Source organism: Heterocephalus glaber, unplaced genomic scaffold, assembly GCF_053883595.1.
Source record: "Heterocephalus glaber isolate CG9 unplaced genomic scaffold, H.glaber_assembly_v1.0 deba00001564, whole genome shotgun sequence".
NCBI lineage: Eukaryota > Metazoa > Chordata > Mammalia > Rodentia > Bathyergidae > Heterocephalus > Heterocephalus glaber.
In genome coordinates, this window is record NW_028258351.1 from 8,737,027 (window position 1) to 8,750,640 (window position 13,614).

The 13,614-nt window shown below is 48.9% G+C and overlaps 1 long non-coding RNA gene and 1 other non-coding gene across 3 annotated transcripts; one reads left to right on the forward strand and one right to left on the reverse strand.

The window, feature by feature from the left end:
* The first annotated feature begins 7,706 nt into the window (after positions 1-7,706).
* On the forward strand, positions 7,707-12,608 carry LOC147823817 (uncharacterized). Of its 2 annotated transcripts, none has more exons than XR_015443281.1 (2): positions 7,707-8,430; positions 8,689-12,608. It is a non-coding gene; the product is annotated as an uncharacterized LOC147823817 (long non-coding RNA). The 2 variants fall into 2 exon arrangements; XR_015443282.1 differs by having other exon boundaries at positions 10,355-12,608.
* Positions 7,921-7,992, reverse strand: Trnat-cgu (transfer RNA threonine (anticodon CGU)). Its single transcript has one exon. It is a non-coding gene; the product is annotated as a tRNA-Thr (tRNA).
* Positions 12,609-13,614: the final 1,006 nt, after the last annotated feature.

Here is a 13,614-nt window from a genome sequence, read left to right on the forward strand (position 1 = left end):
TTCATGAGACGTTGGGTGTTTCCAGTTCCCAGTGCTGGTTGCCTGCACAGTGCTCCTTGAAATGCCAGTTCCGGGGGAGGAGGGGGCAGTGGAGGAGGTGTTTGAGGTTAGGGGGACGCTTTCTCCAGACTGGGGAGAGGTGAGAGGCCCTGGAATTCCGTCTGGTAGGGACCTGCTGTCCTACTGTCTGCAGAAGGCACTGCGTCGGGGACTGTGCACGGTCAGCTGGGACCCTCTGGACCATACGTAGGCCTCTGCCAAGTTGCCCACCCTCTGGTCGGCCAGGTCACCAGGGATTATGGAAGAGAGGGTGATGGGGAAACCCAAATAATCCCTGAGACGGAATTTCCCCACTTTCTGTCAGGTGGCGGCTTGGGATCTCATTCAAAGAAAATACTACCGTAGGTCTGTTTGTGGCCTGACATAGACATCAACTAGTTCCTATCTTCTCTTTCCTGGCCCCACAAACCCCAGTCATGTCTTACATCCTCACTGCTGTGGCAGCTGAGTGGTTTCTCTGCTCTGACTGCCAGTCCCCTACCCCGGCCAGGGGATCCCTGGTAGGACTGATTGCAGGAGCAGGTGCTCACCAGAGACCGTGGCTCCGGGAGGGGTGGAGGGCAGAAACACCCGGGGCGGGGAAAGGGTTTGGTCCCAGGCCTCTTAATCCCCATTTTGTGGGAGGCCAGGATTAGAAGAGAAGAAAGAGAAAGATGCCCTGACGATTGCTGGTGCGGGAAGGGGCTAGCCTTCGTGCTCTGCTTTCTCTTCCCCGTTTTATTGCTCTCTCCAAATCTGACAGACCCTTAGGATCTATGAGATTGAAGGAGTCTGGAGGGGCCGGTGTCCTGGAGGGATGAAAGGGCAGGGATGTAATGGGTTTACCCAGGCACTGATCCCAGAGAAGCCTGCAAAGATTAAGATTTGCTCCCTGGGCCTGAAACCTCCTCCTTACCCCCTGATCACATCAAAGGGCATGGCCGTGGGGGGCACCTAATCCCATCAATGGAATCAAAGCAAGACAAGAAAGGAAATTCTGCAAATTTGAGGCAGCCATGGGACTCAGTGTGCCAGAGAAAGACAAATCCTAAGGCCCTGGGCTCCTGTTTCTTCTACATTCCTAGAAAATTCCTCAGCTAGTCCACAAGCAGCCAGGACCTGTCCTTTGCTTCCTGAGATAGCCGCTGTGGGAAGGTCAAGCAAAAGAACTCGGGTGGTTACGCAGTGGGGCTGGGCAGAAAGGGACCCAGAGAGGGTTGAGACTTGCCCAACATCACACAGCCTTGCAAAAGTAAAGACAGGTATTTGGTACATAATGATACCAGTGGTATTCTAACATGGCCAAAATGGCAACGGTGGTATGCACATTGCTGAAGTTAAAAATACTACCTACATCCACCTTTAGACTAAACACCGCCTTTGCCAACACTGGCTCACAGACTCTTCATTATGCCACATGATAGGGGATGTATGTATGGTATGGGTGTATCTTCATATATATAAAAATTTATGAGACAATTCTTATGCACTCAAATATATATTCTATGTTATCCTATTCGGTTCCATTTTAAAATGCTGCTTGCAAATTGTTTAATTGATTTCACTCAGTAGGGTTACCTTGTGCAGCAGGAGGGATGTGGCCCGAGAGCACATGCCTACTAGTGATGGTGATGATGTTGACAGCTCTCACTGAAAAGCTTCTAGGTGCCAAGGCCTTGGATGCCCAGCTTCTCCTTACGGTCTCACAAGGGCTCTAGTCCATAGCTCTTATTATTGTCTACATTTTACCAGTGTTGTGGCTTGTTTAGATGTCTCCCCAAAACCTCATGCTGTCTTAGGTGGGGCTTCTTCAGAGGTGGCTGGATTTAGAATGTGTGATGCTGGAATTGATTCATGGTACAGTGCTAGGCTCCAGGGCACTAGGATTAAGGGTGTGAGTGTTATCCCTTACATAATCTGGATAAGATAAAAGGGGTAGGAAGATGCTGTTAAGGTCTCTTGTCGCTTTTGCTGTCTTCTGCCATGAACTGTTTCTTCTTTGTGACTATTGCCATGTGCCACTCTGCCTTGGAGCTAGCTGATTATGGACTGAAACCTTTACAAACTGTAAGCTAAATAAACCTTTTCCCCTTTTAACTTTGGGTGTTGGGTATTTTGTCTCAGGAACAAGAGAAAAGTAACTAAGACAACCAGTGAAACTACCTGCCGGTGACAGTAAGTACAAACTTGAGACCAGCTCCTCTGCACCCAGCTCTACCCTGATTGAGTGCACTGCCCACCTTGCCCTCAGTGAAATCTTAGAAAAAAGCCTCGTCTCCAGGGCATGGAAGTGGGGTGAGGGTGTGTGGGGAATTTTAGTGTCCTTGCTGCTATGCTGTGCACATCAATCTCCGTGGTTGGGAGAGAGCAACCTGGCTTGGGGACAAAATTCCATGGAGCTAGAAACTCTTGTCTTCTGGGTGCCCTTTCTGAGTTTTCCTAAGCCTTCGCTGGCCTCCCAGTTTTAAATTCCAACTCCCTGGCCCATCACTTCTTATCCGCTAGCCCAATTTTTTTTTTTTTTTTTTTGCTACTTCTATGGCCCTCGTGCCCCCTCACAGGCCACATAGTTCACTCATTTATTTTGTGGATAGTCCTGTCTCCCCACTGCTGATTTTTGCCTCCCCTCAGAACTTAAGTCCACAGGCACAGGGATTTTTTTTGTCTCACACACTGCTACAGCCCTGAGCCTGGCACATACAGCACAATCAGTAAATATGTGCTGAGTGTGTTTCAGGCCCGCACATCCTCCCCAGGAGCATAGCTCTGGTGTGTTGATTGTACCAGTTTCCTCTCAGAGGATAACCGCATTCCCCACAGGCAGAGAAGGTGGATCTTCACTGAGGCCTCCAACGTATGAACCCAGCAAGGTATGTAATAGGCCCACCGTGTTTCGATTGTCTGTTAAACGCACACCTGACATAACTGGCAGTGCATAAAATGCCCTGAAGTGGCAGTGCAGGAATGACAGGCCCCATATTCCAGATGTAGAGCCTCGGCTTGGGGAGGTGAAATGATTTGCCCCAGCTCACTCAGTACTGATGTCTTTCCACGTAGCTGCCATTTTTGGACTGTCCGGTCCATCAGATGCCACTTCCATTGTGGCATCAATAAAATTGTGTTGGGTTCTTTTCAGTTTTCTGCCATCCACCAGAAAGGGCTTTGGCAGAAGACACAGGCATCCTGTCCTCTGCTTCAGAGCTGAAGTTTTTGTATGTGCCTGTGAAATTCATGGGGCTCATTTTCTCTGCATATTTTGCTCACATGGCAATTTACGTAAATTTTGTTCTCTCGCCCATATAGTCTGGACAGAGAAAGTCTCAGAGCCCAAGGGCAAAACAAGATTGGAGTGAACACTATACTGCAGAAAGACCATACTGGGATTACCAGTTTTGCCAGCATTTAGGACCTGCTTTAGTCCCTCACTGCCTGTACAATCTCTTGCCTCTGGCCCTCAGTTTCCTTGTTGGCAAATTGGTTTTCTCTACAACCTCTCCCAGCTTGATTGTTCCGTAACTGCAGGACGAGAAGTGGTGATTGACTGATCAACTGATTGATTTTATTGACTTCATTCAGCCAACATGTAAAAAGAGCCCCCTCCTTTGTCCACCAGGTCCCTTGAGAAGATATGATCTTTGCCCTCAGGAAAGAGGAGAGGGGGCCAGGGATTTAGCTCAGTGGCATTGCTGCCTGCCCCAGAAGCACAAGGTCCTGAGTTTGATCCCTAGGACTGCAAAAAAAAAAAAAAAAAAAGAGCAGAGGGACAACTTCTCCACCAAGGAGTCAATTTTCCACAGGTGTGTAGCATTGTGGCTCAGCAACATCATGGCTGTGCTTCAGACTGGCTTTGATTCTCCTGAATAATGGGGCGGGGGCTGCGCAGTTCTGTGGAGAAGGGTGGCAGTCCTGGGAAGTGAGTGACACGGTATCACTGCTGACCAGGTGTGGCCTTTTCACACAAGGGTCCCTGAAAGGCTTTGGCCAGAGCCCTGTGAGTCTCTGCCCTTGCCTCTTGCCTTACTTTCGCATCACTAAGACGTAATACCTGACACCCACAGCTAAAAGGAAGAAAGGTTCATTTGGCTCACAGTTTGTAGAGGTTTCAGTCCACAGTTGGCTGGCTCCAAGGCAGGGCAGAATGGCAAAGGAGAAACAGTTCATGGCATGGGAGAGAAGAAAGCTCTCAGCCTGGCAGTGGGAAGCAGGGAGAGATCAAGGGAAGAGGAGGGACATAGAGCCTCCCAGTGACCCACCACCTCAGGCCAGGCTCCACCTCCCAACATCACATTTAGCTATAAACTCATCAGTGGAGTGGATATCACACTCCCATGATGCAGTCACTTCCCAAAGCCTCACTAATGAGCACATGAGGCTTTGGGGGGCACATCCAGGTATAAACCATAACACCTCCTATGCCAAAACTGATTCTTGTCTTTACATTTTCTGTGTGTGTGTGTGTGTGTGTGTGTGTGTGTGTGTGTGTGTGTATGGTGGTCACTGTGAGATGCTGCCCCTTTAAGGAAGGGCCCGTTCCAGCTGTGGGGAGTGCTGTCAACACACACTCCTCTACTACCAGAGCCACCCAATCTAAGGCCCCTGGGACAGCCCACGTCCAAGGAATGTGGGGAGAGATCCAGCCTCTGCTCTTACCTGCTCCCACTCACCCCAAGTGGAGCAGACTACTACACATCAGTCTCCGCCTGGGCCTGAGCCACCTGGGAGTCCAGCCTCTGGCAATGTGTCTGTGACCCTCCCTTGCCCCCCAAAGCCTGAACACTGCTCGAGTTGGGTTGTTTGGGGCACTGTCTGTATTTCTCACTGAGCAGGGGTGAATGTTACACAAGTGATGGCCTGGTGGCCCACAGCTAGCACAGAGATGGCCATCTCCTGGGTGGGTGACAGCGTGACAATGGAGATGACTTTTTGTTTTGTCCCCCAGGATAGGGTTGGGGCTTAGGGTTTGTTAACCAAACCTACACATCTACAGAGAATGAGTATTTTTTCCTAAATTCAAAAACTGATTTCTCCTGCACATTAGAGGGACCATGAGGGACCTGCCTGCTTAATTCAACCTTGATCACAATATTTGAGTATCAGAAAGGACAATGATAGAAGTACCCACGATCTTGTGGTGTTCTGGTGAATTCTTATTTATCAGGCAGAGCCCAGCCAGGAGGTCACCTCCTCAGGGAACTCTTCCCTAACCCCTGAGGTAGGGACCTGCCTTGGGCCAGGGCTCTATTGTTCCAGGTGCTGCAAACAGACGTGTGTGAGATACTGTCCCAGGCCAAGGGGCTTGTCATTTAGTATGTGAGATACACAAAGGGTCCCAGACAGAAAACTGAGGGCCTCCTGGAGGAAAATGAGGGCCTCCATTCCTCGGGGACCCAGAGGCTTCTCAGAGGTGGTGATAGCAGCCTTTTGCCAAAGGCATCAAACCTGACTCTGACCCCATGCGTGGTTCCTAGCTGCTAATTTGCAAGAAATGCCAAGGACAGAGGAGCCAATTGGATAGCACCAAAGTTTGCAGTCAGCCAGATCTACAGACTCAGGGAGACTCTACAGGTCAAATGACCCAGGTTCCTCCCTCAACACATACACTGCAAGGAAATGAAAGGGAAGAAAGAGAGTCCTACTGATTAAAAAAAAATAAAGCTTAAAAGAGATATCAGTTTTAAAATAAGCAAAATTAAATTATAAAGTATAAAAATGCAAAGAAGCTCCCCTAGCTAATAAAATGCAAGGGAGTGGTTGCTACAGAAGCAGGGGGTATGGTCCTCATGGTTATGGGGTGCTGACTGGGAGGGAAATGTGAAGGAGGTTTCTGGAGCAGCTGACAAACACCTCTGGCCTGGGTGGTGTTTCCCTTAGAACTCATTAACACATTTGTCTCAATTGTGTGACTTCTGAATGTTTCGTTGTATAATAAGAGATTTAAAAATATATCTCTCCAGGCTAAAATATAGGACTAAAACTCGCAGCATGAGGCATAACAGATACAGTTGCCAAATTCTGCTTTTAAGTTAAACAATAATTGTTCACAGGAAGGAAGAGACCCGATGTAAAGTAGATTATATTTTTTTAAATATTGAGGTTTTACCTGCCCACAAAAGAGCGTGTCTGTCAGTGAGGCCCGAACACTGCAGTGCAGAGCCCCTGGGATCTGTTCTGGACCCTGGGGGAGGACCAAGAGGAGGACCGCACCAGGGAAACTGGGGTGAGGAGGGATGGCCTCTGCAGCTCCCCTCTTGTCCATCAGCAGGGGCAGACAAACCCTCTGGAAGGGGGTCCAGGGTCACACTGTCCCCACCAGGAGGTCACAATGGCCAGCCTCCTGGGAAAGGGGCCACTATGATTCACCATCTCTGGGCTCGTGGGAGAGAGTGGTGGGACAGCTTGAGGTTCTACTTATCTAAGGTTGAGCCCTTGAGATAAAAACTAAGAATGTCTGGCCAGGAGGAATATGGGATATAACTCTTTAGAATTTAGCCAGGAGGGCAGCCAAAGTCCAGGCGGTGTCAGGGATTTAACGGAGGTCGTGCTATAAATTCAAGATAGCAGTCCTCTTTTTGCTCTAGTGCCCACCGGTGAAGCAAGCCCCTGACCGGTATCCAGCCCCACGGGGTGTGAGTGTGGACACCTGCTGGCCACCAGGAGGAACTGCAAGTCTCCTCTGGTCCGCGGTTCTCCCTTATCTGCCATCACTTTCATCTCCTCGCACCGACCTTGACTTTGGATCCGTCGCCTCTGACCCTTCCCCTTTGGGGTCTGCTTCCCCAAATCTGTACATTGACCCTTCTGTACCTTGTACCTTTCGTGTTGACTTTGGCTTGGGTCATCCCCAGGGTCGCAGAGGAATCCTCTGTCCCAGCGGATGCAGACTCACTGTCCTTCCTAGGAGCTCCGTCCATCAGGAATCCAGGTGAGGAGCAGGATTCAGGGCCATGGCATCCAGCAATGCAATCCTCTCTCCTCCCCATCCCTGAATACCTGGGCTCGATCTAACTTTTCAGAAAGGGGCTTCATTTGCATTTAGTAACAATTTCTTGATGGCAGGCACCCCAGCTCAGCATTCCCTTCCAAACCAAGATCATTTCTTTCATTTATTGGGAAATATGATCAATATTTCCAGGCTGCTAGTTCCATATCCTGTTTCCCGATCCCCTGACTGCTGACATTCAGTTCACCTGAAGTTCCCCATGGTCAGCCGTGCAATAGGTCCTGGGAAAAGTAATGTGCTTTTTATTTTCTGGTCACATCAGCAGACATATGGAATGCAGAATGGGGAGGTGAAGTTCTATTCATGAGACTATCTGGAGTAGAATGTTCAGTATGCTGAGCATTGAAGTGAAAACATGGACAGGTGGAGTACAGCATACAAAAAGAGGGGCCAGGAATCAAAGGCTCTCAGGTCCTGTCATGGTAAATGGGCTGTTTACCCTAGCGGTGACGCGAGGAGTGTCATAACTGGCCTGGGCCAGATTCCAAGGGTCAGCTCAGCGAGGCAGAGGAAGGAATAGGCGTCCACCGGAACGAGGCATTTGAATGAGAAGCCGGTAGCTTGCAAGGATCCCAGAGATACCAGAATCCACCGACGGGGACCGAGCACCCGCCGGCGACGCCATGCCGAGGGGGGGGGGGGCGCAGAGCAGCTGGGCTGCCAGAGACCCCCTGCGAGGGCGTGCGGGGGTGGACTGGGCTGGCTCGCCCGCGGGGTTTCGGAATCCGGCCGCAGAGCGCTGGGCGAGATCGAGCGTAGCAGAGCCTGCAGGGGAAGAGGGATTGAAGGACGCCTGAACAGAACCCAAAAAGGAAAAAATGCCACGTAGAGGAGGGAGGGGAGAACGTAACTCCCATTGCCTAAAACCCGCCTCTGGCCACAGGCACGGACGGGGTTCGAACCCGCGATCTTCGGTTTACGAGACCGACGCCTTACCACTTGGCCACCGCGCCTGACAGCCGAGCGAGTGGCGGAAGCTCTCAGTGGAGGGGGACGTGGCGCAGGCGCAGGCGCAGGCGCGGGGCGGCGGGCGGACACTCTCCGACACGCCGTCTCCTGGGCCGGCGCCATGGGAGCCGAAAGCTGGGGAGAAGCCCTGCGCCCCATGGGCGCCAAACCCGTGCTCCGGGCCGCGGGGGGCGCAAGTTGGGGGTCTGAGAGGCAAAACCCTCTCCTAGCACCCCGCCCGGGCCTCGGGCAGGGTGAACGCTGCCCACGTCCCCTGAGACGCGGGAACCTCGCCCCAAGCGCCGCTGCGGGCTCCCGCGGAGGGTCGCGATAGGGCGAAGCGGGGGAAGGGCGCCGAGCCACGAGGCTGAGGGCCAGGGCTGGTGAGAAGCTCGAAGATGCGCCGAAGCGGGCTGACGCAGGCGGAGCACCGGCCGGGAGAGGTGCGGGGAGAGGCCGCGTGGGACTGGGTACGAAGGGTGCGTTAGCGGAGTAGCTAAGGTTTTTGTGTGTATTCCGTGAAAGAAGAAAATGTGAGAGGTTGGAAACGGGGCGGGGAGGGGGGGGCGGATTAGGCTGATGCGCGCTCTTTTTGTAGATCTTTTATTTTGTAGATCTTTCAGTGTGAGGAAAAGTTTTTCAAAAAGGAAAGTAGCCCTCTGTGTCCTTGTTGGCCTGTAAGCCGCTGCATCTGTTCCCAGGCAGAAGTGAGCGGTGTGTGGGGCCGGAGAAGAAGCCTTCCTGTCAGGGCAGGGGCTGATGCTCCCTGGAACAGGCTGGCGGGACCCCAGCCAACTTCCGTGACAACAGGGCCTGAGGGAGAGGCACAGACCGGCCCGGCACGCCCGGGCCCCGGCTCTGCCACGCCAAGTGCATTCTGGTCGACGCTTGGAACTTCTTAAAAATGTAAATTGTGGAGATTTGGGAGAAGTTGAAGAAAGCTTTGTGTGTAAAAAAAAAAAAAAAAAAAAAAGCACAATTTGCCTGTAATCCCAGCATTCGGGAGGCTGAGGCAAAAGGATGGCCGCGAGTTCGAGGTCAGCCTGTGCTACATAGCAAGACAGTCTCCAAAAACAAACCAATTTATCATCTTAACCTTTGAAGTGTACATATAGCAGTGTTCGCTGTGTGCACATGGTTGTGCAACAGTTTCTCATTTTGCAGAACTGAAACCCTACCCGTCCAACGACCTTTCCCTTTTTCTTCCTCTGGAACCTGAAACAATCATTCTACTTTTGGAGGCGTGCCTTAGATGTGGCACCTAAGGTGAATCATACAGGGTGTCTTTTGTGTCTGGCTTATTTCACTTAGCATAAGCATAATGTCTTTAATTTTCATTCATATAAAATGCGGCAGAATTTTCTTCTTTTGTAAGGGTGAATAGTATTCCATTGTTTGTATATATCACCTTTTGGAAGGAGGGTGGTACTGGGAATTGAACCCAGGGCTTTTACACTGAGCTACATCCCCAGCCTTTTGGGTTTTTTTGAGACAGGATCTCTCTAAGTCACTAACTTGTCCTGCTGGGGTCAAACTTGCCGTCCTCCTGCCTCAGACTGCCTAAGTGCTAGGACTATTATGCCCGGCTACACATTTTTTTAAATCCAGTTATTGGTTGGTGGACAGATTGACCTCTTGGTTAATGTGAATGGTGCTTCAATGAATATGAGTGCATGTATCTTTGAGATAGTTTTTATTTCTTTTTGTATATACCCAGAAGCAGGACTGTTGGATCATATGGTAAATCTATTGTTAATTTAAGGACTCTACAGTATGTTTTAAATTTATTTATTTGGTACTGAGAATTGAACCCAGATCCATTGCACTGAGCTACATCCCCAGCCCTTTAAAAAAAAAAAAAAAGTGTTTTGTTTTGTTTTGTTTTGTTTTGAGACATGGTCTTGCTAAATTGCTAAATCACCCAAGCTGGGTCTGAATTTGCAATCCCCCTGCCTCTGCTCCCCAGAGTGCTGAGATTACAGGCAGGCACCATCATGCAGGTCCTGGAATTCCCATACTGTTTACCATACTGGTTATACCACCCTAACATTCCTTCTGACAGTGCACAAGAGTTCCAATCTCTCCACATCCTTATCAGCACTTGTTATTTTCTGTTTTTTCTTTTGAGTAGTGGTCATCCTAGTGGATGTTAGGTGATATATCTCATTGTAGTTCTGGTTTGCATTTCCCTGATCATGTGTGATGTTGAACATTTTTTCATATACTTGCCGCCCATTTGTGTATTGTCTTTGGAGAAATATCTATTCAAGTCCTTTGCCCTTTTTTGTTTTTGGTTTTGTTTTTTGAGACAGGGTCTCAATATGTAGTTCAGGCTGATTTTTTTTTTTTTTTTTTTTTTGGTACCAGGGGTTGAACTCAGGACCTTGCATATTTCAGGCAGGCACCGGCACCACCGAGCTAAATCCCTGGCAGTTCAGACTGATTTTGAGCTCATCGTGTAGCCCACCCCAGGCTGGCCTCAAACTCGAAGCAGTCCTCCTGCCTCTGCCTCCTACGTGCTGGGATTACAGGTGTGTGTGCCATCCTGCCCAACCCCATTTTAAAATTGAGCTATAGTTTTAAGAATCTATTTTAAGTGTTAGTTTCTTACTAGATACATAGTTTGCAAGTATTTTCTCCCATTTGGTAGGTTGCTTTTGTCCTTTGCTGTGCAGTTCTGAAGTTCAGTGTGGTCCTGTTTGTTCTTTTTGGTGTCATCCATCACCACATCCAACATCATGAAGCTTCCCCTACAAGTTTTCTTTTAGGGTTTTTACAGTTACAGGTCTATTTCTGCATCTTTAATCTGTTTGAGTTAATTTTTGTAGGTGATGTAAGATAAGGATCTAACTTCATTCTTTTTCCTGCCCATGGCCTATTTTCCCAGCACCATTTACTGAAGAGATAGGAAGTTTTTAAAGCATAGCAAGGAGCTCAGTGGTGCCACCACCTGCCCTGAAAGCGCAAGGACCTGAGTTCGATCCTTGGTACCAAAAAAAAAAAAAAAAGCATAGCAAGAATTCAAAGGCCCTCAAGTTCCACACTAGAGAGAAGCACAGCATATGTGTTCATATGAGTATAAAACAGTGCCATATATTTATTCTGAGGTATGGTGACTTTCACATATTTTAATAAACTAGAAATTGGGGTGGTGACTTATTCCAATTGATGGCGTCTCACAACTAATTGGCAATTTTTTTTTAGTGGAACATAAAATAGTTTTAAAAATCAGTTTGATTAAATAGAGGATAGCCGTAGTAGGATAGCCAGGCATGGTGGCACACACCTATAATTGCAGCACTCTGGGAGGCTGAGGCAGGGGGAGCACAAATTCAAGCCCAGCCTGGGCAACTCACTGATTTAGCAAGATCGTATCTTAAAAATAAACAGCCATGGGGATGTAGCTCAGTGTGAAGGCCCTGGGTTCAATAGCTAGTATACTGCAAAATAAAAAGCGGAAAACCTAAAAACATAAGTACAGCTGGATGGGAGAGTCAGACTCGTCATTTTCACGCTTGTATGATTTTGCAGTGTTCTGATTTTCCTAATGTTGTGGGACACACGTTTTCCACATCCTTACATATGGATCTTTCCCTTTGCTCCATACTGGCCAGAGGGACACTGTGCTTGTTTGGAGGCAGAGGGTGAAAGGGAATTCTCTGTGCTTTGCCCTCAGTTCTGCTGTGACCCTGAAACTCTGACACAGTAAGAAAGAGATGAACTAGCAAGTCATGAAAACACACAGAAGAACCTTAAGTCTGTATCATGAAGTGAAAGGAACTTCGAGGCTCGTGTGTTGGAAGCTTTAGACCCATGTGGGCTTTCAGGAGAGGGGCCTAGGAGCTGCCGCCCACAGTGGGTTAGTGCTGCTGTCCTGGAGCAGGGTCCTTGCCAGGTGATCCATTTAGCTCCCACTCGCCTTCTCTGCTCATCTACCACGAGATGCCATAGAGCAGCAAGAAGGCCCTTGCCAGATGCCAACCCTTCTAGCTGCTTCCTAGCCACTAGAAGTACAAGACTGTAAACTTCTGTGTATCATAAATTCCTTCGTCTGATACCTGTAATCCCTTGGGAGGCTGAGGCAGGCAGATCGACACAAGTTTGAGGCCAGCCTGGACTACATAGTGAATTCAAGGCCAGCCCAAATGACATAGTGAGATCTTGTCTCAAAAAAATAAAATAAATTATGGCAGCGTGACACAGACTAAGACAGATGCCAATCTGAAAAGGTTACAGACTACATAATTCTGTGATGTTCTGGAAAAGGCAAAACTATGGAGACAATCGAAAGATCAGTGGTTTCCAGGAGTTGAGCAGAGGGCAGGATGAACTGTAGAGCAGAGACAATTTTTAGGAAGGTGAAACTATTCTGGCTGCTGCTGTCATGGAAGATACACGTTGTTACACGTGTGTGGAAATCCATGGGACACGCGTCACTGGCAGGGGGCCCTTAGGGTAACAAGGTGCTAGTGTAGGTTCAGCAGTGGTAACGAATGTACCCTGGTGGGTCAGGATGGGGAGGGATGGGGCACGGACATATGGGAACTGCTTTCTGCTCAGTTTTGCTGTGAACATGAAATTACTCTAAAAAATAAAGTTTACTTAAAAAAAAAAAGCTAAATACTAGTAATTCTTGAATCCTCTCTCAGGCCCCTGCTGTGAGTCACCATCAATCCCAGGCCACACTGTGGTTGCTCCTTGGAGGGGTCACATGGTATAATAGGGCCAGGCAAGTTGGAACTCTAGGGATTCACCACACTGAATTAAATGGAATCCTTTATTACAAGCCAGGTGATCCAGAGCGGGCTCATGCCTCCAAAAACTGGACAAAGGAAAGGCAGTTTGCAGGATCCTTTTAAGGGTTCTTTTTGGGGAGGGCTCGGATTGGGGGAGCACAAGCGGAGTTTCGCAGGGGCAGAACTTTGCTAAGCTAGTGGGCGTCGGGGAAGTTTCACACAGTTTAGTTAAAACAAAGTCACAGCAGGTGGGGGTCTTCTGTTTACATGGTAGTAAAGATAACAGCTGCAGACTTACAAAGGCATCCTGTTTACAGGGCAGTAAGTATAGCATTTGCAGATTGACACAGGATGCTGAAGTCTGTTATGCATTAACTGAGGGCGTTCCCAAGGGGGAAGGGGAAGGCGACCACGTGGAATTACTGGACTTTGCACAAATGGAGTCAGGTTGGCTATCACAATGGCTCCCTCCAGGTCCCCTGTACCAGCTTTGTAGGCCTAGAAGCCTGTCTTTCTCTCTGGAGGGAGCATATATGTAGTGTAACTTGTTTTCTGACCTTGTGTGTATCATCACTATATACCACCTTTAATGTGGAACTTCTGCATTGTCACAAATAGTCTTAAAAGCTGAGAGCTGGTTGTGGAACCCAGCACTCTGGGCAGGTAGAAATCAGGCCACATTCCCCTTCATGTGGCTTTAGAGGCATCTGGTCCTTCATGCCTCAGCAAAGCCTCACTGAATACCTACTGTATACACGGACTCCAGGTACTGCTATGCGTACTATAGCAGCGAACTGAACAGCACATTTCCCTGGAGCTTTCCTTCTTAAATAAACCCAGGATCTCACATGGTGAGAAGGACTGTACCAGAGAGAAAAATAAAGCAAGGAA